The sequence below is a fragment of the Rattus norvegicus genome, chromosome 14 (genome assembly GCF_036323735.1).
Source record: "Rattus norvegicus strain BN/NHsdMcwi chromosome 14, GRCr8, whole genome shotgun sequence".
NCBI lineage: Eukaryota > Metazoa > Chordata > Mammalia > Rodentia > Muridae > Rattus > Rattus norvegicus.
This window is the reverse complement of record NC_086032.1, coordinates 108,220,041-108,247,207: the sequence shown is the minus strand read 5'-3', so window position 1 is coordinate 108,247,207 and position 27,167 is coordinate 108,220,041. Positions and strand designations below refer to the sequence as shown.

At 41.1% G+C, this 27,167-nt stretch overlaps 1 long non-coding RNA gene across 2 annotated transcripts in view; it reads right to left on the bottom strand.

The window, feature by feature from the left end:
• LOC134481882 (uncharacterized) overlaps positions 1–19,843 on the bottom strand; it is a 72,619-nt gene extending 52,776 nt beyond the window's left edge. The window contains exon 1 of one of the 2 annotated variants that reach the window (XR_010057767.1): positions 13,592–19,843. This is a non-coding gene — a long non-coding RNA (uncharacterized LOC134481882). The other variant, XR_010057768.1, reaches the window with a different exon arrangement.
• Between the last annotated feature and the right edge of the window lie 7,324 nt (positions 19,844–27,167).

The following is a 27,167-nucleotide window of genomic DNA, read 5'->3' as shown; positions in this document are numbered from 1 at the left end:
GAGATTGAAGGGATGGCCATTCAGAGCCTGCCCCCGGGATCCAGCCCATATACATACAGCCACCATATCCAGACAGTATTGTTGATGCCAAGATGTGCATGCTGAGATGCTCTTGAAATCTGATTGATGGGACACTGACAAGTAAGTAGTTATTAATTACCCTTTACTAATTTAGGTACTCTAGAGAAGATTAACCTTATGTTATAGCTCATAGGTCCTGGATATATTCCTGGATTGCAATTCAATGTCTTTTATAGTCTGCCTGTTAACTCTTTTCTAGGCAGACTCCATGCTCCCCATCTATACCCAATAAATCTAGATTTGAAAGAATAACATGGATATTTCTGCCTTCTCTACCCTAAGGTTGCTTTAAACTTTCGTGTCTTTCTTCCATTCCGGCACTCACTTCTGGTTTTCTTCTTTAATTTGTGGATATTTTTGAAAGACAGAAGAGTTGGCACTAATCAAATCAAGGGTTTCAAGTGTTCTATCACTGTGATAGACCCATTTCCTCTTCTCTATCTGATTGTTTCTTCTTACCATCTTCTTCTTACATGTTTTTCTCCTGTTTATTTCTCAGAACTCACTTTTTAATTTTACAAATTAAATATATATTTATTTGTAAACGTGAGAATGGAGGAGCGTGAATTCCAGAGTCATCTGGAACTCTGCCACCTAATACGATTGCTCGGTATTGAACTCGGCTCCTCTGGAAGAACAATACATGTTCTTAACCACCTCTCCAGCCACAGACTCCCTGTTTTAAGATCTCATATTTCTTATTTTTCCTACTACCTAGTACTGAATTATTTTAGCTTCCAGATCAGACTAATTTTTGCAACACCTGCACAAATACCTCTTCTCTGTCTTAAGCTCTGAGGTTGGTCAGCTTCTCATCTCTGCCTACATCCTGTATCTCTGTTTGTGTTTCTGCTTGTCTTATAGCAGTTACCTAAGTCTACCTCAGGTGGTAGCTTAACACAACAGTCAGACATTTTTGCTCTCAAATATGCATGGGGTTGAGAATCTCTATTGACCTGATGTAGATTCAGAAGATCTTAGCTGGGCTCATCCACATGGACATAAAGTAGGACAAATGGGATACTGGGGGAACTGGCTAGTTTTATGCCAACTTGATACAAACTAGAGCAATCTGAAAAGAGGGAGCCTCAATTGAGAAAATGCCTCAATAAGATCTTGCTATAGATAAGCCTGTAGGCATTTTCTGAATTAATGATTAGTAAGAGGGCACTAATCAAACCAAGGGCCTCAAGTGCCTCTCTGAGTGGGACCAACCCTGGGCTGGTGGTTCTGGATTCTGTAAGAAAGGAGGCTGAGAAAGCCATGAGGATCAAGCCAATAAGCAGCACTTCTTATGGACTCTGCATTAGCTCCTGCCTCCAGGTTCCTGTCCTGCTTGAGTTCCTACCCTCACTGCTTTTGATGATAAACTCTTATGGAACTGTGAGTAAAATAAACCCTTCCCTCCCTCAAGCTGCTTTTGGACGTGGTGTTTCATCCCTGCAGTAATAACCCTAAGACAATGGGTAGAAATCTCTCCCTCTCTGATAAACTAGCCCTGGTGTATCACATGGCAGGCGAAAAAGCAGGAATCATTCAAAGCCCCTTAAATCAGTCGTAAGATTAGAAATAATCCACCATACAACTCTTTCTACATTCTCTTGGCCAGAAGTTGTGAAGCCACTTCTGGAGACAGAGGTCTATAACAGTGACAAAGTGTTGTAAGCGGTGTGGGAGGGCTAGAGGAGTGTAGACACTGCCACAATCTACCATGTTAGCCAAGCTAGAGACCTCCACAATAACAGTAGATGGTGACATTAGTGATAACAGTGGGAGGTTCTGTTTGACAAGTATTTAGCAAATAATCACCCAAGCTAATGTCAGAGAAAAGACAGATCTTGCTCTGTATTCAGAGCTTTGTTGTGATCACATTATTTATTTTGTTTACATCAGTTTCCATTGAAGGCTCTCTTCCTATTTATAGACCGCTCTCTTATCTTCTGAGCTGCACAAAGAAGATGTTCCTTTCATAAGAACATCAGCCCTACTATATTATTACTCTGTTCTAATGACCTCATCTAGCCTTGTTGATTTACTTAAAGGCCCTGTTTTCAAATACAATCAACTGGAAGTTGGAGCCCCACATATGATAATGAGTAAGAGTTGTCTATTATAGTGGCTTAAACGAGAAGCCTCCTGCCCTATAGATTCATATATTTGAATGCTTTGTCTCTAATTGGTGGAACTGTTTGGAAAGGATCAAGAAGGGTGACCTTGTTGAGGAGATATGTCACCAAGGGTAGGTTTAAAGTGGCAAAAGCCCAGACTATTCCTAGTAAACTTGCTACATCATTCTCTCTGCTCTTAGCAACTGTTCCAGCACCATGCCCTCCTGCCTGCCAGGTACCATGATCTCTGTCAGGATAGACATGGACTGGTCTTCAGATCTGTAAACAAGCACCTAATCGAGTGCTTTCTTTTATAAGTTTCCTTGGTCATGGTGTCTCTCCACACCAATAGAAAAATAACTAATAAACAGAATTTAATTTCTAACAACCGCACAGACAGACACACAGACAGGCAGACAAACAGATAGATAGACAAGCAGATAAACACAGACACACCCCAGAATACCTTTTTAAAAAGCCAATATTAACCATTCAAGACAAGAATTCTTATATTGATACGGAGGCTTTAAATGAGTACAATCATTTTGTAAAGCCATCATATAGTAGAGCCTCATAAAGCTGAATACATGCTTAGCCTATGACCAGCAGATTCAGCTTCTAGGCATTTTATCTAACAGAAATTTGTATACATCTTCCCTAAAAGACGTATATAAGCATGTTCATAACACATTATATATAATTGGAAAGAACTCAAATGTTGGTTCAAAATAAAAATAAAGTGTGATGTACTCATGCATGAGGGTGTTATACAACTATGGAGTTGTAGGCAGTCCAGCTCCCTCCATGCGACAGCAGGAGTAAAGTTCATAAGCAGAACACTGACTGATAGAAGCCAGACACAATTCTAGTTAAAGTTCAAAGACAGCAAAACAAATCTATAGTGTTAAAAGTTCCACAGTGACCACAAGAGAGGAGAATAGGAGCTGCAAGGAAACAGGAAAAGAGCCATGAGGACACTGGTTATGCCTACTATGATCTGTGGGCTGGCCACACGCTGTGCTTAGTTCATGAAAATTCATCTAACTGAATACTTATGTGCCTCTTTTCATATATTTTATACTTCAATAAAAAGTTTTCTTTAAAAATATTCTATAGATTCCACATTGTTCTAGAGCATTCCAACCCTTCAGCCTGGCCTAAGGACCTTTATGACCTGGTCCCAGTCCTTCCTTTCCAGAACCATTCTTCGCTACCTCTGCCTTAAATCGCAACCCAAGCAAGCCATCATTAATACCCACAATTCATCATGTTCTCTCATGGCCCTCTGATTCCACCTTCCACAGTCTACTCTCCTCCACTTTATCAAGTTGATGAACTCTGATTTAAATGGGAAAAAGCAGTTTGAGCTTCATCTCTACCGGGAAATTTCCCTTCGTGGCATACAACTCTGGGTAGTTGCGTTTCTTCTAACAGCTTGTAGGTATTTGCCGTTAGTTCATAGCAGTATCATTGTTGGTCTACAGAGTTCTCTTGCTGCCAGCCTCTCATGAGAGCAAAGACTGTGTCCTTTATCTTTGCATATGACTATATCCTGTACATGGCAAATTCCCAATTAATGGCCAGAATATGAAAAACAACAAGGTCAGCAACATTTAGCTTACAATTAGACATGACCAGCCTTTTGACATTGCACTGTGGTGTTGCTATATGCAAAGTTCACTCACAACTAAACTGCACAACCGAACTGCAAAAAGCCAAGTCATAATGTTTTAAGAAATATATAATTTTGTGTGTGTGTGTGTGTGGGGGGGGGTGTTGCATTTGCAGTATCCTTGCCTACACAAAGCTTAGGGTGACAGGTTCAAATACTGCAAGGGCATTTTAGCTTTGTTACAGAATTTGTCTGTAATCAGTCTTGTAAGAAGTGTGTGTGTGTGTGTGTGTGTGTGTGTGTGTGTGTGTGTGTGTGTGCGCGCATGCACATACACGTTTATTAATGGAAATTAGTTGGGTGCAGTGTCCCACACTTGTAATCTCAGCACTTGGAGGTAAAGGCAGGTAGGAGGACCAAAGTGTTCAAGGTCATTCTGGGCTACATAGTGAACTGGAGTTTAAAACCAGCCCAGGATACATGAGACCTCCCCAGTCCACCCCACCTCCAAAGAAGAAAAGAAATGGAAAAGAAAGAAAGAGTGACAGAGCAAGCAAATCTGGCAGTACAGGCCACAAATTTAGTTTACAATGGGCATTTTGTTCCCTATAAACGCAGGGAAATCAAACACACATTTCCACATTTCTTAAAGCATGTAATGTTGATATTGACCGTTCCCTAAAGACTCATTGCAGAATGACTGTATTCCTCTGGAATATGGGTGAAATGTTAATGTTCTTTCTTGGCTACAAACTCATGACATTCCTCTAACATCTAAATTGGCCGTGTTTCTTGGAACTGCCAGAAATTCCTCAGATAACCCAGGATTTATGAACTGAGAGGTTTATGATATTTCAGAGGGTAGAACTAGCTATTGTTTTGCATAATGGACAAATGGAGTAAATGCAGTTTTAGTTGTGACCCAGCTTAGATGGGGAAAAGTGAGCCAGGTTGACAATAGTAATATTCTGTGCTTGTGCCAAACAGCCTCAGCCAGGCACAGGGCAAAGCTGTGATCACGATGGCTTCTGCACAATATTTCTTTGTAGGGAGTCGGAAGAGACTTTGATGATGGCAAGTAAGATAATATGGATTTGTCTTGATTCTCTGTCAGTGAGGCTTCACTTGAACAGCAGAAGCACAGGTAAGAAGCCTCACCCAGGTTGCTTATTATCCAGAGCTGGGGCAGTAGGGAAGTCGTTGTGATAAAACATTATAGTAAGTGCATGCTACGTGATGGGACAGACGCCGTTCTCTACAGCAGGCCTACTCCTACTTTGCTGAGGCCTTCTCTCTCACCACAGGACAAGAACAGCGCTTGTCACCATTCCTTGAGTCACAGCTGATTAAACTGAACATGGACATCTGACTCAAGCCAAGCTGCCTGGGAAGCCACTGGGAATTTAAAGAAGTAGGGTAGGTAGTTTTGAGACAGTGAGGGAGGGCGAAGGAAGGGAGGGAGGGGAAGAGGGAATGGATGGGAGGGAGAGAAAGGAAAGTATAGAGAAGAGGGTGGGGGCAGATGTGGATAGAGGGATGGAAGGAAGAAAAGATCAATTCTTTACCCCTTTCCCTTTTCTGGTTCCCATCCCTTGGCTCTTCTCACTTTGTGCCCCAGTCTAGCCCAGCCTTCCTGACAGAGCACTGTATTTTCTTTTCTGCTGATTTAGATGATTTCTAGGGTTCAGAGCCAAGACTCCAAAGCTCTTGTATTCAGGTAGATAGAATATCTCTCTTTACTTCTCCTGGGCCACAGCATTAACATCTGAGGAGGACAGAATGAGTTGGGTGTTAGTGGGACTGGACACAGAGGCCTCAGCATAGCCACAATCTGGATCTACAGCCTGTGCCTCCGGTTCCACAGCATTGAATGCGGGGGCGGGGGGGCGGGGGGGGCGCTTGGGGAGCGGGCGGGGGACTTGGGGGGAGTGCTTTGAATGGTGTTGGTTAGTGGGTGTGTAGATTTACTTCTTTAAATCCAAAGCTTGTCCCTCATTTGAACAACAACAAATACAAAATTAAGCCCATGGAACATTTTAATTATGATAGACAACACGGGAAATTGTACTTATGTATGGAACCTAAATTTAGAAGCCTGGACAAACTGCCAGGATTAAGTCCATGTAAATAGTCCATGCCAGGTGCTAGGAAGCGGCTTCAGAGACAAGGGGCTGGTCATGCAGGCAGGCTCCTTGTTACCCTAAGATTTTGTGGAAGAAAGAGCTTTGCTCTGGGCCGGTTCATTTTTAAGAAATCTTCATTTCCAGGTTAAGAATGAACTGTTTTTGAGAGAATCATTTCAGGGCGGCTCCCATTCCCTGCCTTTGTGTCTGTAAACAAGGGAAGGGTGTGGCCTGACTTGGATCCGTTCTGACAGTGTTTGTGCAGCCCTGACCGGAGGCTGGAGCCAGTGGGAAAGAGGAAGTGTGTGGGTGGGAGAAGGGAAATCTCTCAAGCTCCGCTTGTTCCCCTCACAACCCTGCCCCACCCGTACTTTTACATTTCTCCACTTTCCCTAGTTGCCTCTACTCACTTTGGATCCTCTGAAAACTGTGGGAAATGGCTCAGACAGGAACGATTGTACAGGAGTTGTCCAGAGCAAAGATATTGAACTTGGGACATGAGAAAAGCCTTTACTCTCACTCCATACCCTCTGAAGAGGCTTTTTATTATGAAACCCTGGGGCGCCACTCTGACCCTTTTGGAAACTTGAAGTAAAGTCACATCAAGGAGCATCCTCCTGGAACCTATGTCTCAAGACATGGTCCACGTCAGAGACCAGAATTCCCTGTTAATGACAACCAGCCCTTTTTCTTCTTAAGTTAGTATTCCCAACAATGTATAGATCCGCTGTATTTGGGGATAACCTAGGGTCAGCTATTCGCAGAGACCAGGTCCAAAGTGGATGCTATTGCTGCAATTCCCAAAAGCAAGATTCAGGAGAAAAGTCAACTAGACCAGGGGGCTGGGGCCCAACTCCCCAGGTCCATTGCCTCTTTATGGTTTACATCTGAAAACTCTTTTGGAGTGGACTTCCGGGCTGTTACACAAGTTTATCTGTCAATGTAAGACGTCAGAAGGCATTTAAATATTAGTTCCATACGTATATTTTGCATATTTATGTTTGTGTACTATGATCTTGGCTGAAGTCCCCAAGTGTTAAAGCTAGGCAATCCCACTTCTTCACTTCGTGTAAACTTGGGTAAGTACTTGGACAACTAAAACTCCATTTTCCTGTCTGCAAACTGAGAACAATCGCAGTAATACTTATCACAGGCATTTAAACTATAATTACTGCCTCGTGCCCTTGGGCAAGGATCTTTTTGTGTGTGTGTACCTTAGCTTTCTCACCTGTCTCATCTGTCAAACGGAAGCATTCAAATGTTATCTGTCTCCAGGTGTTATTATCAATACTGTAATAGCCTTGTGGCAACATCTGGCAGACAAAGAACCATAAATGTTAGTTGTTACAGCCACGAAGATGTGGAACTCATGACCTTCTGGCTGGCTCAAGGAAACCACAGCACACACGCAATGCTTAAGTCCCAGGAAGGCCACCTCTGCCATGTCTGTCAGAGCCTGAGATCTGCCTCAGACTCCAGACTCATCCTGTGATTACAAGGAAGCATGGGGCCTGTTCCTGCTTCCAACTGCAACTGTTCTTTCAGCCAAGTGTAATCTGATGAATATAAAGTAGGAGTTCTGTCCTCGGATAACCTCCATCGGGGCTTTGAGATCCATTCAGAAAGGTGAAAGAAAAACAAACAAACAAAACAACCTTACATCTCTGGGCAGGGTCTCAGTGGTAGTAGAGAGTGAGGGATTAGGCAGGGCTCCTGGCTTCCCCTCCTAAGGTCCAGGGATTGCTGTTCTTCACCAAGGGAGGAGTTTCTGCAGCTCCGTACATTGGCAGCCTCTTAGAACTGGGCTGGGTTTGGGAATCAACTTGCAATGTTCTGAGCCTCCCTAATAGGTTGCTTGCTTATACAGAAAGACACACTAGCCACGGGGTGCAGCCTTTACACAGCAAGCACAGTTCTTTCACAATGTTGTCTCTGAGAATTAACAGCTCTGTCCTCAGCTCAACACCCACTGTCCCTGGAGCCACGGCCTGCAGCTTAGACTCCAGAGCTCTACTTTAGGGTGAAGCAGAAGGAGAACTGGCCACTGGCTAACTGGCAGGCATCTGGCCCCAGATCCTCACCTACACTAATAGCACTAACTCAATAACACACGGCAGGCAAACCCTTCCTCCATCTCTCTTCTGCAGACACATTTCATCTCCAAAACCTTCTGTCCCTTAGTCACATTGACACATGAGTGTGTCATGCTACATCAGATGCTTGCATTTTGCTAAGGAAGCCCTAAGCTAAGGAAAAAGAGTCTCCCTGTGTGGTTTCCAACAGCAGAGAGGCCTTTTGTGATTCTAAGGAACAACGGTCTTCTTCCAATTCCTCTCATCTTAGAACACATCTACTCAAATGCTGTCCAGCCTCTGCTTCCACGTACGATATTAGCTATTTCCTCCACAAATTCACTGAACCACTCTTTTGGGCTGTTTGCATAGCCACTTCCCAGAGCTCATGAGCAGCAACAATCAAATCCCAGCGGCAACTGTTTCTATTGAAGCCTTTACATTCCAGTCCCCTTTTCTCATGGCCATCAGTCTTACCTTCTGGAGTCAGTCATGAAATGATGCCTAATCTCTTTTAAATTTTCAGCTTCTGAACGTATACATAGGTTTATACACTACAAGAATGGCACCATTCCAACCCTTGTGCTGCTTTCACTGTTGTGAACTGTGCCTGTCTTTCCTAAGGTCCTATTTGGTATAGGACATAAGTATGTAGGTTGGTTTTCACACAAGCCCAGCAATAAACAATAAACATCTTTATATTTCTTAAAGGAAGTAGTTGCTATGTATGACTGGTAACTTTTTTCAAGAGTTAGACACCTCAGCTATTAAATTCCTCTGCAAAGTATGAAAGGCAAATTAAGTAATCATATCAAAAGCAGTCAACTCAAAAAATGTGAAGTGCAGTGGTATTTGTAGGGTGTGGTGTAGTGAGGGGGAGATCAAGTCTGATTGTCAGACTTCAGCCAAAATCTCCAGAAAATACACAGATTTATAAGATTCTGCGATGCCCTCATATAGCTTTTGGGTTGAGTCTGCTTGTGGTGCACGGAATGGCATGAGGTTTGCTGGGTAGCACAGGGCCAGTATGTGAGTCGAGGGTGTGGAACAAGTATGGTAAGCGTGTATCTGGGCGTGCCTATGAAACAGCTGAACTATTTTCTATAGATTTTTTTTTTCCGGAGCTGGAGACCGAACCCAGGGCCTTGCGCTTGCTAGGCAAGCGCTCTACCACTGAGCTAAATCCCCAACCCTGAACTATTTTCTAAACTTTCTGTTTATGAAGAAAGATTGGTTGGACAGCAATAATATGGCATAATCATCAATGTTGTTCATCCCTGAGATACAATTTCACCAATGTATCAGTGGCACAATAAAACACGTTACTCACTGATGTGTCCTCTCGGAAGAAATCAGAAGTATTGGTAGCTGTTAGCTTATGTTCCACGAAGGGAAGTTTTGATTCCACCCTGAATGTACCTTCACTTGTTTGCGTAACTGCTTCCTCTTGTCCCTTATTGAAATATTTCAGCTGTATCTTAACAAATTGAGTGGAGATGAAAGTCTCTGTCCCAACCAAGTTGGCTTATTCTTTAACAGCTTGAAGCATATCTACTATGAACACTTAAAAATTAGAGGGCGTTAGGCCTAGAGGTGCCCTATAATTACAGCAAGCAGCAGGCTGATGTGAGGACTCTTCACTCTGAGTTCAGCCTGGGAATAACAGTGGTGTTGTTATTCGATTGAGTATTATCTATCAGGGGGACACATGGATGGAAAGAAGATCAATGGTGGAACAAAATTAATTTTGCTGTGCATGTCGAAGCTGTAAGAGTTGTAAGCTGACATTTCTGTTTCCTTTTATAAATACTGCATATGATCAGTACATGGTGATCCACACTTATAATTCTAGCACTTGGAAGGTGGAGGCCAAAGGATCAGGAGGTCAAAGGCTTCGTAGTGAATTTGGGGCCCTGTCTAAAAAACAAAACATAAAAAACAAACATCACATTTTCCCCCTTTGAATATACATTCATGCTTGGATAGTAAAACTTTAAAGACCTGAGATAGCTCACTGGCTTAAAAAGACTTACCCTATCTGACTAGTGCCATTGTGATGTAGGTTTTATACTTTATACCATATTTAGAGAGTCTTAATATAATCCTTCTTGGTAGTGTTTCTCCACTTTGTATCTCTTGGCTATGTTTGCTATAAGTGCATGGCTACCTTATGCGTGTTTTCTTGGAATACAGAAATAAATGAAATCAAATCTGAGGAAATGTAATTTTCTCAAAGCAACATATGAAAATACTGTTGCAAACAAAGTATTGTAGTTTTCTTAGAAATAATACCACTCTAGGGCACCAAAATTTTCAAAGGCCTTTTTCTCTTGTTTATGTCTGTAAAGTAGTCAATATACTTAACAAGAAAGAACTACATTGCATTTGGACCGGCGGAGGGAGGGCAGCACCGGGAGAAGGTTTAAAAGCTAAATCATGTGACACCCAGAGGAGGCAAGACAGCATAATCATGTGACATCTATTAAGCTAGCGATGGTGTACCATGTGCATCCAGCTAACTAATCTTTAATTTTTGTACTAGGCACAGGGCCAGCACATCCAGTCACCCAGGATAAATGATTAAGGAGCATCTTGAAAAAACTACTGAACGTTATTCAGTATAACCAAATACACAACTCTCCTGAGCCAACTATGCTTTTAAAAAAGATTTATTTCATTTTCTTTTATGTTTATGAGTGTTTTACCTACATGTATGTCTGTGTACCACATGCTTGTTTGGTATCCCGCAGAGGATCCCCTGCAACTGAAGCCACAGAGGGCTATGAGACACCATGTAGGAGCTAGGACTGAACCTGAGTAGTGCTGTTAACTGCTGAGTCATATCCAGTTCTGAAGCCAACAACCTTGGTCAGATGGGCTGTAATGACAAGATGCCAATGGTGAAAAAGAACGCAATGCAAATTAAAAACGAAAGAATCTTTGAGAATACTTTTTACAGAATGAAGTTGGGCTCACTGTGACTCTTACAGCACAACTTTCTGAACATGGTTTTCCCCAAGTTCAGGATACTTTTTGAAGCATATTTCACAAGATGTTTGTGTTAACTGGATGCTTCAATTAATTGGATAAAATAATAACTACCCGTACAGAAAATAAATGATAATTTCTGTAGTATAAAAGTAAGTCTTAGAATCCAACTATGGGAAAGAGCACACTCCAGAAAAATAGACAAAAGATACAGGCAGTTCGGGAAAGGGCACAAAAAAACAGGAAATAGATGTATGAAAAACACTCCACCTCATTCAGAGTTCAAAAAGTCAAGTCCAAATGATGACACGATAGCAACTTTCACTTCCAATTGCCACAGAGTCCAAAGAGTAGTAAAAAAGCACATGCCATTATACCTGACTGCCAGATTTCAATTCCTGGAACACACATGGTGGAAAGAGAGGACCTCCACGTAATCTCCATGGACCATGCACTCATCCATATAACTACACACACACAAAATAAACAGAAGTAAAAATAAATCTTAAAAAATGGTAGAGGAGAAAGAAGTCAAACATGGTGGCCTTGCTTGGGATCCCAGCACTTGAGACACATGAGAGGTACAGGCAGAAGGGTCAGGGGTTCAAAATCATCCTCAGCTACATAGTGGGTATGTTAAAGAAAACAAAAAGTTAAAACAAGAAAGCAAGGAGAAGAGACCCCAAAGTAGACATTAGGAAACTACTATTCTCATGTAGTAATGAGGATGCTAACAGATATGTTTTGTAATCAATATTTATTAAAATTGATTGCTATGTCATAATTACTCTGATGCAAGCTAGGGGCAAGTACACAAAAATAAGTGTATATGGATCACGGCTGCCTTGTGGATTCTAACAGTAAACTGGAAACAAACCATTAAAAGGCTGTGATAGAATCTGCTTGCTTACAGAAAGTGTTCCAACATACAGCAACAACTAAAAGAAGCAAATAGCCAAGATAATACATAAACAATTTAATTTCTGTTACATACATGGGGAAAACCTAAGGGTGTATACACTGAAGTGTGAGTACTAGCTATTTTGGAGCACCTTTCATTTATATCCTCTCTGTTGCTTTAATATTGAATCATATATTAAAATTAAAATAAAGATGATGTTAAAAACAGCATAAACATTTTAAGAAAACTGCCATGTGGTTTTCTTGTCAAAGATGATATTCCTTAACACTGAGGTAAACAACATGGACTTCTAAAATTTATCACTAGGACTTGAGAAATGGCTCAACAGCTAAGAGCACTTGAGGCTCTTCAAGAAGCCTGGAGTTCAGTTTCCAGCACCCACATCAGGTAGCATACAGCTGTCTATAACTCCAGTTCTAAGGGATCCAATGCTTCTGGCTTCCATGGGTACCTGTGCTCATGTGCACATACACACATGCAGATATGCACACATCAAATAATAACACATCTTTTAAAAAATCACTTAAATTTGTCTACCATGGTAGTACATGCCTTTAATCTCAGCAATTGAGAGGCAGACAGATTTCTGTGAGTTGGAGGCCAGCTTGATCTGTATAGAGTACTGGGGACAGCCAGGGCTATGTAGAGACGCTCTCTCAAACAAACAACTTTCTGTAGCCAGGCAGGACCCCCAGTGGAGCCATAAGGACACCAACCATCCACAAAACTTTCAACCCAAAATCTGTCCTGTCTTAAAGAAATGCAGAGACAAAGATTAGAGCATAGACTAAAGGAATGGCCATCCAATGACTGGCCCAACTTGAGACCCATCCCGTGGACAAGCACAAATCCCTGATACTACTAATGATACTGTGGTATGCTTGCAGACAGGAGCCTAGCATAACTGTCCTCTGAGATGCACTACCCAGCAGCTGACTGAAACAGATGTAGATAATACCCACAGCCAAACATTGTCCGGACTGGGGTGAAGAGGGAAGGCATTTGGGATGGAAAGAAAGAACAAACAAATAAGTAAAATTTACCATTAAATATTTTAAAAAATGAAAACAATACTCTAGATTAAAAACAACTGAAGGCATTAGGTAAACTTCACCTACATTCTAAATGCCAAATCACAAAGAAATGTTTCATAAAGGACTTTATTGGGCCACAGCTGCATTGTGAATGCAGTAGGATAGAATCCTAGAATATAAACTTTGAGAATAACTGATAAAGGAAGTTCTCTTTTAACTGAATTGTTTGCACCTCTGCTAGCATATATTTATACTATGTAACCTGGATTATCCACAGGAAAGACTGTTACCTAGTATTGTAGTTATAGAATTATAGTCTAGTATTCTAACTATAACTGTGATTGTTGAATGATACCAATGCATTCATTTCTAGAATAACTTGTCTGGTTTATAGGTTTCAAACTAGTCTAAAAGCCATAAGCTGGGAAGGTTATGAACTGGGGGGAATGTTAAAATCCTATAGGATCAATCCCCATCCTTTTACAGATGTGCAGAGGGACATGGACATGCTAGGTGAGATATCTATAATTAAACAGAAGAATTGGTCTGAGGATTCTTGCCACCATATCCAGAAGTCTTAACATTAAGTTATTAAGATTTATTTAACCCTAGTTGAACACCAAAAATGGACCAGAATTCACACCAACTTACCTAGAGAAAGTCACTTTCTTCACATTCTGCATTGAAGAAGAATTACATGATAATCTTCAAGGAACAAAGAGCCTCCAACTCCCAGCACTTGTAATCATGCAGGCAGCCTGCCCAGTGCACACAGAACCAAGCCATGTCCTTTGCTTGACTGTTTTGTTACATAAGAAAAGTTAAAGCCAACTTTTTTTTTTTAAAGAACACAACTAACAAAAAAAAGTTAAGTTCTTTATTCATTTAGTAAACATTTCTATCCTTTCTGGTAGAATGATGGAAAATAGATTAAATCAATCAATTCATTCATTCCAAAATGTGTGTATCTTGCCTGGGTTAAAGACTCCAGATTCGTCCAACCCTATTCTAAATTGTCCTCTGTTTAATAACCTAGAAGAACCACTCTTCATTCTGTTCCTGATGCTGAGTGGACCTGCATCCTGTACCTTTCAAAGAACCACCAGAATCTCTTTACTCTGTCCTGGTTAGGTTGCTTGTTTGTTTGTTTTGTCAACTTGAACAAGCTAGAATCATTTGAAAAGAGAGAACTTCAGTTGAGAAATGCTCCAACCAGATTGATTTGTGGGCAAGCTGGGGACATTTTTCTTGACTCCTGGTTGGTAAAGGAGAGACCATGTACTGTGGGCAGTGCTATCCCTGTGCAGGTGGTCTTGGATGCTGTAAGAAAACAGGCTGGACAAGCAGCATCCCCCCATGGCCTCTGCTTGAGTGCCTGCCTTGACTTCCCTCAGTGATAGACCGTTGCCTGGGAGTGTAAGATGAACTAAGCCGTTTCCTGTCCACATTGCTTTTGGTCATGTTTATCACAGCAATAGAAACTCTCACCAAGGCTCCCTGTTCCCTTGCAATTAACTGAAAGCAGAAAGAGTTTTGCTTGTCAGGAAGAGTTCGTCTCTGTTAATTGGAAATAATATCAGAAGCCTTTAGGACTTGCATCTTATGCATCCTTCTACGTACGCTACTGCAGTAAAGGAAGAGAGATTCGATCAAAACAGTGGTTCTAAAATGAAACAGATGGAATTCTAATTGGTGGAGGATGCCTAGGTAAGGTCAGGCTGCTTGGATTTGGGGGAGGGTTCAAAATGTTAGCTCAGCTCAGATTCATTAATGTTCAAGTCTCAAGGGGGTGAAGTGCAGAAACTCAGAGCTAGTTTGACTCCAGACTGTCCTCCAAAGACCATTTGAAAAAGGCTTGGTCACCAACCTGGGGAGCTATAAAACCTCTAGGGGATGGGTCCTAATGCGAAGAAATTAGGCCATGTGACCTTGAAGGAGATACTGGGATCCCAGACCCTCCTCTGTGTTCCAGCTACTGTGAGGTGAGCAGCTTTGTTCCCCTACACCATGTGTCCCTACACCATGATCTCTTATTCAGACTAAGGAAGATGGCCGACCATGGGTTGAAACCCCTGGAACTGTTAGCTGAAATAAAAATGTCCACCTTTTAAGAAGTTTATCTCAGGTACATTTTAGCAACAGAAACCTGACTAATAAACTTAGGTATTGGTTATGTTCCAGGTATGAAGCCTAACATTGGCTGGCAAGAGGGTAGGAGAGAAAGGATGAATTCCAAGGGTGCTCCAGAGTAGAAAGTACGGTCCAGCTTACAATGCTTCACTGTGTCTAACCCAAAACTCAACCACAGTGACTCAAGCTGTAGTCTATGTTGCATACTGGTTCTCAAGCCTTATTTACTTTACCTATAGACCATTTGAAAACTACCATCCGTTGTCAGCAAATGGTCAGTATTGCCATATGATTCACTTTGCTTATCAAGAAGGATACTGGAGAAGTTTACAGTTTTAGAGACTTCAGAAATGCCAGAGAAAATCCAGCTTCATGAAGAGACAAACGGATACAACAGCGTAAGGCAGGGCTTCATCAAATGTTCAGTGACATGTTACAGACTGAAAGTGAGTCACAGTTTAGAAAGAGGGGGAGAGGAGAGGGGAGGGAGGGAGAGGAGAGGGGAGAGGGGAGGGAGGAGGGTGAGAGAGAAGAGAAGGCATAGAGAAGAGAGAAGGAGATGAGAGAGAGTAGGAGAAGAGACGGGAGGAGAGAAGAGAGAGACAGAGAGGAGAGAGAGGAGAGAGGACACAGGACTGAAAGTGGAAAAAGGAGAGAGGAGAGAGGAGAGAGGACACAGAGGAAAGAGATAGAGGAGGAAGGAAGAAGGAGCAGGAGGGGAGAAGAGAGATCCCTGAATTGGTGGAGGGCTGCCAGAAGGTGCAGAAGTTTTAACCTTCTCTCTCAAAACAGGGATCCTCTTCTTAAGAAGAGGATTTGAAGAAATGAGAAAGCCGTCTCAGGAACCATCAGAGTAAAGGTGGCAGAAACTCACAGACACCCCAGGCCAGCTTGGGCAACAGTAGATAGAGAAAACATGGATGATCCACAGTGTTTTCCATATTTCAAATTATTTACTCAGACTGCATCCCAAGCAAGAACAGTTTCCTGTGGTTTATAAATAGGCCCCAGTTATTTCGGTAGACTGCAGTGCTGATGACCCTTTGTGCAATGTTCCGTGAAGACTTCAGATTTCCAGGAGGCAGAAGAAAATGTTTAAACACACGAGAAATGATCCAGAACACGAAACGTCACCAATAAAAGCCAGTGCAAAGTTTGTGCAGAAGCTCTGTCCTAACCAGGTACTCACCTCCCCACCCTCCCACATCCTGCAGGTTTTCTTCCTGATTACTTTGCAGAATACCCAAGGCCTTGAACAGTCTAGACTAGTGGATAAAGAAGCACAAGGCTGAAAATTACCTGAGCTCACAGGGAGGATATTGCCAGGGTTACGATTCAGTTTTCAAATGTCTTTCAGTCCACATTCGAACACAGACTTTCTATCTACTTCATGACTTAGGAAACCGCAGAACTGCAATTCCCACATTTTCTGAGATGGGAGCCTTTTGTTTGAGGAACATTCCAAAGCTTTATACAGATTAGAGGGCGTGCTACAGAAAGGAGATATTTATATCAGTAGTTAAGTGGTTAAGTTAATGCAGATGTATGCTGTGCAATCTGTGTGGTCTTTCTGGATGCTTGTGGGTTCCAATCAGCTCGTCGATATTTGAGTTGCTATATATTGTTCATTACGCCCTGAGAAAGATTTTAAACGAAAAGACACCTTTTATTTGTATGTTTCTTTTGGGTTCCTGTTAAAGTCTATATGTGGCATAAAAGAACTGTTGAAATCATACATTCTGATCTTAAACAGCTGGTAAAGAGGAGGTCCATCATTTATTCATCAGATTTGTGTAGATTAAAATAACAATAAAACAGCAGAAAAGTAGTGCAAAAGCTCTGCTAGGAAAACACCCACCAGCCAACGTGGTTACCTGAAAAAAATCACCATCAAACATCTCCCAAACTGTGAAGTAGTTCTTCTGTCAGTGGTCTCATGTAGTTTGCAGAGTTTGCAGTTGTGCCTAAGATGTCTCTAAATGAGGGGAGGTGTTATGAGCACCATTCCTTCACAATCAGGTCAATCGGTTAAAATTAAGCCAATAGCCAAGGTCATTCCTGAGGCCTTCCAAATATTCAAAATTTCTGAACATACCCCTGCAGTTGAAATGGAGAATCCACTCAATTTATCAAATGTTTTTAAATGGCTTTTCACAGGCAGACATTATAGTTAAAGAGTATCATTTTTGTGTGTTTAGGTTTTTTTAGTGATAAAAGTTTTACTTGGTTCAGCCGTGGGACTTCCAACCAGAGACTAAGAATGCATTCTTTGCGGAACACTCTGAACACAAAAGTCTCTGTTCAGAAACCCTTCACTGCGCTGTTCCTAAAAGCAAAAGTCTGAAAAACATGAAGAAATAAATGGATAGCATATCATGGAACGATACGCAGCTGCAGTGGTGAAGAAAAGATAGAAGAGCTGACAAAAAGTTCTCTAGGATGCCATAAGTAAAACCAGCAAAGGTCACACAAGCCTTGCAGCCTGCTACCTGTGGAGTAAGACGCTCTGGTTACAGACTAAAGACACGCTATTTTGGGAGAAAGGTTTTGTCTTTGTGTTTTTAAAAAGGGTGGTTAGGCTTTGGACACTTTCTGGAGCTATATTGATTAGATTTGATAGAGGTAGACCTCCTGAAAAACTGTATTCAAGAAAACCAAACAAAAAGATATCTTGATATTAAAATTTTGTTTTGAGGTTTATATATTACAGAATGTGCAGCTTTGGTGAGTCTCATCATTAGAATGCTGAGCTGGCCTGCTTGGACTCCTGATCAGGGACTTTCAGCCGGATCCAGTCAGGACAGACATCAGAGACCACAATAATCATTGGTGTGACCTTCTTATGGCCTAACCAACTCTCTCATTTTCACACTACCCACTTACAGCTTGAAGAAGTTATTGAAGAGTAATCAGCCCAATTCCCTAAACTTTGGGAGGCCGAAAATGGTTATTCTAAGGTTGTCTTTCTAGAGAATTTAGAATGGTCATAATTTAACAGGGAGGAATTAGCTCAAATTGATTGTACAGCCATAATCTCATTTGGTACAAATCCTTATATTTGTTACTAAGCTAAAGTTATAATCCTTTATATTGGTATAGAATTTATTTGATACATTTTCTTTGATATGAATTTTTATAGATTTAAAATTAAAATTAATATTGTTACTCTCATATATAGGCATTGAACCTATACAACACATTTAAGCATACAAGGCTTATACCCAGTTCTTTACTGCTATTAAAAAAACTAATCTGAGGGTTGGGGATTTAGCTTAGTGGTAGAGTGCTTGCCTCGGAAGCTCAAGGCCCTGGGTTCGGTCCCCAGCTCCGAAAAAAAAAAAAAAAGGAAAAAACAAACAAACAAACAAACAAAACTAATCTGAAATAATTATATATGTGAGTTAAGGACCAGATAGCAAATTCGTGGCTCTATGTTTATTGTTAGAATGCTTCCAAGATAATTTATTAAGATAGTTAATGGACAATAGTCCAGATTACTTACATAGTTAGATGGTTTTCAGAAACGTCAGAAATCCATAAAATGTGACACTTGTTGTTATTTATCATTTGTGGAGGCGTGACTGCTCCTAACAGCCCCCCCTTTGGTGGATTCAAGGAAGAAATTGAGCGTCTCCACCTCCAGGTGACTTAATACATTGTGGCTAGGTAGCCACTGGGCAGAAATTGCCTATTTCTTCTATAGACAAAATTCTGTCCAGAAAAGGACACATTGCAGCATAGTTGACTGAAAATCTCTGCCAAGCCAGAATGATCAGCCCTTCATAATTCTGCATTTCAAAAGTCTGTCAGATGATCCTAGGCCAGAGGGCTGAAGACTTGCTCTCACATGTTGTTAACAGGGGACTGTCAAAGTAGACGATTGTCTCTTCAACCTGTCTCAGTCCAGGAAGCTGTGTTAGGCTTCCTATATTTTCAGATAATATTGGTCATTCTCAGATTTCTGACGGGGTTGAAACTAGTTTAGTCATAGCCTACCAAGGTTGTTTACCTTTGAAAACACATATTTAATTAGATATTATCAGATAGTATACAAGCTAGTCAGGACATAACAGATTTTAAGCCTTTCTTAAGCTGGAATAGATAACTAAATGTTCTGTTTAACTGATAAAATGTTGAACTGGGTGTTAGGTATATCACAAAATGATAATAGTTGTGCTCAGATAACATTTGAGAGAAAAGGTTGTTTGTTTTTTAATTGGATAGAAAGGGCAAAGTGTGGGTTGATGTTGTGCAGGTGAAGGCAGACACAAGATAAAATGAGGCCTGTCATTGGACGAGAAGGAAGGGCGGCAGGAACAAAGGAAGGAAGGGAGAGGCAGAAAGGAAGGGAGAAGCAACACAGAGGCAGACATAAACAATCCTTGCCATGCATCCCTGCATAGACACAGGTTGTTATGAATACTTCTTAAGGGATGAGTTTCTATAGGTCAATTTATCTTATCTAGGTGGGCAGTTTATATCCTTATCGATTGGTTGTGAGTTTATTGTGTGAATGTATTGTGGACTGAGAATTTAACATATAAACCCAATTGTTGGGTTGCAGTTTGTTGAGTCTTTATTTTACTGGGTAGCTGGAACCAGAAAGTTTGAGGCTAGCAGAGAGCCACCGGGAGAGATACTAACCTGAGATAAATTATGGTTAGTTCCATATGGCCCTCTGGTGCTGGAACTAACTCCAGGGACCAGCGCAGCAAGGTGCCACAATGGATGGCCCTCGGACCACCATCAGAGAGTACTTCATGGAGCCACTGAGATAAGAAACCACCACCACCACCACCCACCACCACCACCACCACCACCACCACCCACCACCACCACCACCTCCACCACCACCTCCACCTCCACCTCCACCACCACCACCACCTCCACCACCACCACCACCACCCCTGGCGAGGTGCCATGCAGCCCTACAGGCGCCAGCACTAGAAAGACTGCAAGATACCCCACAGTGCCACGTGGCCCTATGGGTGCCAGCCCTAGCACGGGATAAAAGGTTTAGCCAATTTTTTAATATTTACTACAACCGAAAAGTAGTAAGAACTGCATTTGGCTCTGTTCCCACACGCCTAAAGAAACACTGGATTGGTACCCTGGAAGAGTAGTACTTCAACAATTTACAATGTGGTTTTAAAACATCTTAATGTGGCTTTAAATGTGGTTCCTTATACGGAGTAGGAGGGGTATGAAGTGAATGGAAATGGAGTTGGATGAAGTAAATAAATGTACATATATTTTTATTTTAATTTTTTATTGTGCATATGTATATATGATGTGTGTGTGGTGGCAGAGTGGATATGCTACCCATGGTGTGTATGTTGAGGCTAGAGGATAACTTGTGGACCTGGTTCTTCCCTTGCACCTATACGTTCACTCTGATGATTGAACTCAAGTTGTCAGACGTGCATGGTTGCACGGCACTGAGCCATCTTACCAGTTCAGAGGACTTATCTGCATATCTTTGATATCATTTTGATGTGTGTGTTGTACTCATATGGGTGCACAAATGAGTATAGATAGGCATACCCGTGCATGAGCATGTGGAGACCACAGCAGGACAATGTCAGCAGTCTGCCTCCATTGCTAACCACTGTACTTTGGGATGACAGGGTCTCTCCTTGAGCCCGGAGCTTCTCACTTCAGCCATATCAGCTAGTTAGTGAGCTCCTGGGATCCGTCTGTATCCTCTATCCTCCATCCCTACCCTTATCTCACAGTGCTGAGGTTACAGGCACTCACCGCCATGCCCGGCTTGTACATGGGTGTTGGGGGTCCAAACTTAGGTCTTTGTATTTGCATGGCAGATACTTTACCCATGAAGCCATCTCCTTAGAGCCCTGATTTGTGTCTCTGTGTTCTTGTGTGCTCATGCGTGGGCACATATGCTATGGCATGCATATGGAGGTCAGAGGAGAACCTTGGGCGTCAGTCTTCACCTTAGTTCTACCTTGTCTGAAGTAGTGTCCCTTTGTTGTTTGCTTCTGGGTAAACTAGGCAAGTTGGTCCAGGAGCTTCCAGGGCTCTCCTGTCTCCACCTCTCATCGCTCTGTAGAACACTGGAATTACAGATATCTGTTCCCATGACTGACTTTACAAGAGTTCTGAGAGTTCAAACTTAAGTTCTCATGTTGCGCAGCAAGCACTTGAGTACTACCCACCTCCCCAGCCCTGCTTGGTAAAGTGAAAGGATTGCCTATACAAAGGAAAAATGTACAATTGAAAGAGAAATCTGTGATTGTGGCAGTGAACATTTTCAATAAAATGGATGCTTATTTTGCTGGGTTGTAGTTTGGGGTGGGGCTGGAGAACTAGGGAGTGGTGGACTCATTTCTCACTGTAGCTTCATACTAGGGTACAAATCCCAAAGACAGATGTGTCTTTAGGAACTTTGACCTCTAAGGAATTCTTGGAGCCTGGATTCTTCAGTTCGTACCACCTGATTTGGGGTGGTTTGGAGGCCTCGGATTATTGCCACCAGGGATGAGAGGCTGGGAGGTTGGGAGTAATGTGGACAACTACATTCCTTGTGAAGATTAGGGAGGACTAAATTCATGGGAAAAGACCAAGTAGCTGAGATAAGTCTCAAATCTCAGAGGGCAAATAAATTGAGTAGAGAAAACTTTGAATCCTCTCCTAGTGATGGGTAAAGCTGATACAGCCTACATCAACACCTAAGATCAATCAGGAAATGGCTTATGAACAACTCTCTTCCCACAGTCTACACCTGAGACACTTGTTTTCCCACCCAACGGGTGAAATCCCAGGCTTCTTTCAAACTTGAAGTGTGTGTGTGTGTGTGTGTGTGTGTGTGTGTGTGTGTGTGTGTGTGTGTACGCACACACGTGCATGGGTGTCCTGTTATACAGTACACCACAATTTGAGATCCAGTGTATGGACTCTTTCTCAGCTTCTTCAGGTTTTTGGAGAGATTGGGAAAGTGTAAATGTCTCTGCAGCTGAGACTTCTGGTGTTTACCCAGGACTCCTGCTTGGCCACTCCTGGGAAGGCCTCAGAAGAGCTCTTCAAAGCAGTCCACATAAAAACAAACACCCCTACCCTGCCTCCACTTCCTGCCCCCTTCAGAAAACAAACTACAGTATTGCTCTGTTCACTGAACACAAGGGGATTTTCTATACAAAGGTTTTCTTCCTTTTCTTTTCTTATCCCACATTGGCAGCACTTACTAAGGAGTGGATGTCTTTCAAGTTGGGTTGTTTGAACCGTAAACATTTAAGAATCCAGGTGCTTGAAACTTTTTCCATTCCTATAGCCTTTATCTGAAAACACTTTTTTACGATTTTATTGAAACTATGTCAGTTGAGGGGAAAGGGTGTCTTTGACCACATTTTAAAATTATGTATGTTTATATTGACGGCTAATGAGTTAAATGTCTCAAACTTCTGGATACCACCTGTGGAGTGTAGTGACATTAACGCTTGTAATTCCAACAAATAGGAGGACCCCAAGTCAACTTGGTCTGGGAAACACAAAATCCTACTGCCCCTAACACAGAGTGAAAGGGGTATCAAGCTTGTGCTTGCTGAACTCAGGAGAAATAGCCTGTAAACCATAAGAAACAATTTGAGTGGTCAGGGTAGGGGTCCATTTATCTTCTGACAGAAAGACATCATTTATGGTGTGGCCAAATATCAAAAGTCACATCTGAAAGTATAGGATGAAAATTAGGTTATCCCGATTCAAGGGTGTTATTTAGGGGGCAAAGCAGACAGTATTTAAGGTCTCAATTGAAATCAGAGGTTCTCTGTGACCTCTTTGGGCCTCAGAGGGGCCGCATATCAGATATCCTGCATATCAGATATTTATATTATGATTCATAACCATAGCAGAATTAAAGTTATAAAGTAGCAATGAAAATAAATTTATGATTGGGGTCACCACAACACGAGGAGCTGTATTAGAGGGTGGCAACATTAGGAAAGCTCAGAACCACTGGCAGTGATAGAGTAGTACTCCAACAAGCTGCCTTGGCCTTCATCTGCTGTAAAGAAATGTTGGGGTTGGGGATTTAGCTCAGTGGTAGAGCGCTTGCCTAGCAAGCGCAAGGCCCTGGGTTCGGTCCTCAGCTCCAAAAAAAAAAAAAAAAAAAAAAAAAAAGAAAAAGAAAAAGAAAAAGAAAAAGAAAAGAAAAAAGAAAGAAAGAAATGTCCATGCTGCCTCCCCTTCCCCCATACTTTTTGAATTTCTGCAATTTCTTTAATGAATTTTAGGTATAAATCCTTTACATAGGCCAACAAACTGTATGAAATTTGGAGGAGGCTGCACAGAGGTTTATCATGAAGCAATGGTGTTCTGTCATTGCCAAGGTTTTATGTAGATTTCCAGAGAGTGACACTGTGCCTCTTTTTAGAGGGATGCATCATGAGTTGCCCAAGACTGGTGGAGATGCAGAAGAACTGGATGTTATTATTTTATAGCATATTCCAAGTTTTAGTTGCTTTTGTTCAGTTTTTCTGAGCCTGAAGCTTCAATTACTGAGGATCTCATTTGACCATGTCTACAATAGAGAGACAAAGGCAAGCTGCATATGTGACTTAAAATATACAATGGTTTGCATTTTCAAACTTAAAAAGGTAATGTTAATTTTTTAAAATAGAAATGTAAATAAAAATGTGTAATAAAAGAAAAAATTTTAAATAGATCTTATTATACATATCAGTAGTGTCATTTCAACATGGCTGCATTTTATGACCTGAGAACTAGTGAGATGGCTCAGCTGGTGAGTGTGCTCTCTGTCAAGAATTATGACCCAAGTTTGGTTTCCAGAATTCACAGAACAAACTCGTATACGAACACAAAATGTAATTAAAAAAAATTGGGAGGCGTGGTGTGGTGGCACATGCCTTTGATCCCAGCACTCAGGAAGCAGCGGCAAATGGCTCTCTGTGAGTTCTAAGCCATGCTGGCCCTCAAAGTGAAGTTCCAAAACAGCCAGAGTTACACAGAGAAACCCTGTCTCAACAAACAAACAAGCAAACAAAACCTGAGAGAGATTTTAGTTCTTTTTCTAACTAAGAAGGCTTTGAACTCTAATATAGACTTAATAAAGTTTACTTTATTCTTTTTGAAAAATTTACCAATAGCAAACCAAAAATCAAATTTGAGATATAAAAAAGTCACTTATTTTCTTTCTAAGTTCTGTTGTTCTGGGATCAAATTCAGGACTTGTGAGTGTTAGGAAAGTACTCTGTTTAGTTTAGTTCATTAAACTAAGTGAGATTAAAGTCAGGCTCCTGATGCTCTAACCACGTTTGAAGTATTTCACAGCCATGTGTCACCAGGGCTAAGAGTCCTGATGCCTAGAGTTTTTTCCTTTCTCAATTTTGCCTGCTACTCCAGTTAAGAAGGATTCCATGAAACCATCCTCATTAGCTTCATCCCAACAATTAGAAACTCAGAATCACCATTATATTTCTTTATTTCAATAATTAGAATCAAACTTTCTGAAAACATACATGTGGAATTGGTCAGCATGACTCTAGGAGATATACTGAAAAGTCCTTTCTCAAGAGAAATATTCAGGCAAATCTGAAAAGTCTGAAAAAGTCTAGCAGCTAGGGAATTACTGGACAATGATCCAAAATAAGGAATTTTAAATGACTTTACTTTTAAATGATTTTTAATTTTATTTTAAAATGTAACTGATTTAATTTTAAATGGGTTACTTTTGAAATGAATTTAAAATTTTAAATGACACGCATAAAACAAAAATCACCATCCTACTTTATTTTTAATTTCTGTCTATTTGCCTACAGGCTTGGGATATCGCTGTGTAGCTCATGCTGGCCATGAGCTACACCCTTGACACTCTGCTCTGCCTCTGAGTACTGGTTTTACGAGCACCACTCCTGGGAAAGTGAGCATTCAGCAGTATTTCATACAGGTAGGCGATGAAGCCATCATCTTTATTTAGGTCAAAAATATTTTCATAACTCCAAAGTAACTCTAAGACCACATGCATTCTGCAGTTTTCTCCGTATTTTCCCTGCCTCTTCTACTTCCTACAGCTACCAACCTGCTTCCCATCTCCAGGGTCTTACCTAGGTGGAATATGTCATGTAAATCAAGTAACATAATGTGAACATGTTGTCTGGGTTCTCTCACTTAACCTTCCCTGGAATGATTTGCATCCCGGCACACATCCACTGTATGCACAGCTCGTTTTCTTTACTCATTGCCTGATGGGCTTTTGGGATGTCTCTAACTTTTGGGCATCATGAAAAATCACACTTACTCATAAGTGTTATTCCTTAATACTTTAAGGTATTCCTTAAATACCTGCTTTTAATTCTTTGGGGATTGCTGTCACATAAGTGCACATTTGACTTTTGGGAGCCTGCTAGATTTTTTTTTCCTCCCCACAGGGGCTGCATTATTGTTTTTATTTCTACCAGCAATTTCTCACATTCTCACCAATGTTTGTTATTTTCTTTTCGTTTGTTTTAATTGTAGGTACCTTAATGCATATGAGGTGGTTTCTCTTGGTTTTAATTGTCGTTTCCCTAATAGCTGATAAAGTTGAGTATATTCTCAGGAGCTTGTTGAACACGTATGTGTCACTGGTAAATGATATGTTCAAGTCCTTAGCCCATTTTGAGTTGGGATTTGCTACTTTAAAGAGTTCTAAGGTTTTTGCCAGATGTAGTGGCACTCTGAAGGCAGAGGCAGGATGATCTCTATGAGTTCAGAGCAGTTCTGGTCTATAGAACAAGTTCCAGGATAACCAAGGCTACACAGAGAAACCCCTGTCTCCAAAAACAGAAAAAAAGGGGGGAGGGGAGAAAAAAAAGAATAAGAAAAAGGAGTTCTAAACATTATTTATGTTTATATTACCATATCATATAATAAAGTTATTTACCCACCAAAATGGAAAATTCAGGAAAGGGTGATTCAAACAAACAAACAAACAAACAAACAAACAAACTACCCACCATTCTGTTTTAGAGAATACATCATATTCTTCTAGGAATATATTTATCAAATTAATCAGAGTAAATTACTTTATGTCAGTGATTGTGATTTAGTGCCAAAAAGTATTCATTCATGAGAGCTGTTTCAATATATGTTTTAACAGTTTTTTCTTTTCAATATAAAATTAAAAAATTTTTGAGACATGGTCTCATGTAGCTCAGGCTGGTCTCAAACTTGCTAAGTAGCAAAGAATATCCTTGTATTCCTAATGCCCCTGCCTCAAGTCCCATGTGCTGGAACACATGCTCACACTACCACACTTGGCGGAAACATTCTGATGGTGAGAAAGCTCCCCACTCTTGATAGGGGTCAAAAGGGTGCATGTTGAAGAATAAATAAAGATTATGGAAATTCACTCGGGTTTAGAAAAACATGTTTTGATTTTAAAGTTTAAGGCTATGGTCAGTATAATAAACGACAGGTTCTACTTGGGCTAATATAGGACAACAAAGGGAAGACGAGGGTATCAATTCTTTCTTTTCCAAACCAAATAGGAGGTAGTAGACAACTTGTTTACACAGCTCCGGCGGCAGGTGTAGTCACATGACTTACTTTGGGTTGAAGTGGGAAGAGACCAAGGGTCATTTGTTAGTTGCTGGTACCTAACCCTCCATCACAGGCTTCCCTCACCAGGGAGTGGAACCACTCATTGACATGGAGGTACCCTAACATTAACGTATCCTGGAATGCTGAGCTGGTACATGGAAGACGCTTCTCCAGAAAGCCTCTTTAATCCAGAGCTGACTTTACAAAGCAATACATTAACCTTTGTTGGGTTAGGGACCTGTATGCTATGCTAAGATTTGGGAATTTTGTATTATAGCATCATAACACAGACTACAGTTACTGATACATGTTAGCAACATTTCCCTCCATATTTTAAATGGAAAAGTTAAAGTGACAATTTATATCTGGAAAACTTCTGTGATTTTGAATGTCTCCCACACCTGCTAAATATCAAACTTCAGTACTGAGCTAAATTACCAACCCCTCACAACATTTTCATAACAAAATATTTCTAATGGGCATCGTGTTGGGCCTTGTAAGCCCAACACTTGAGGTTGATATGGGTACATTGCTGTGAGTTTAA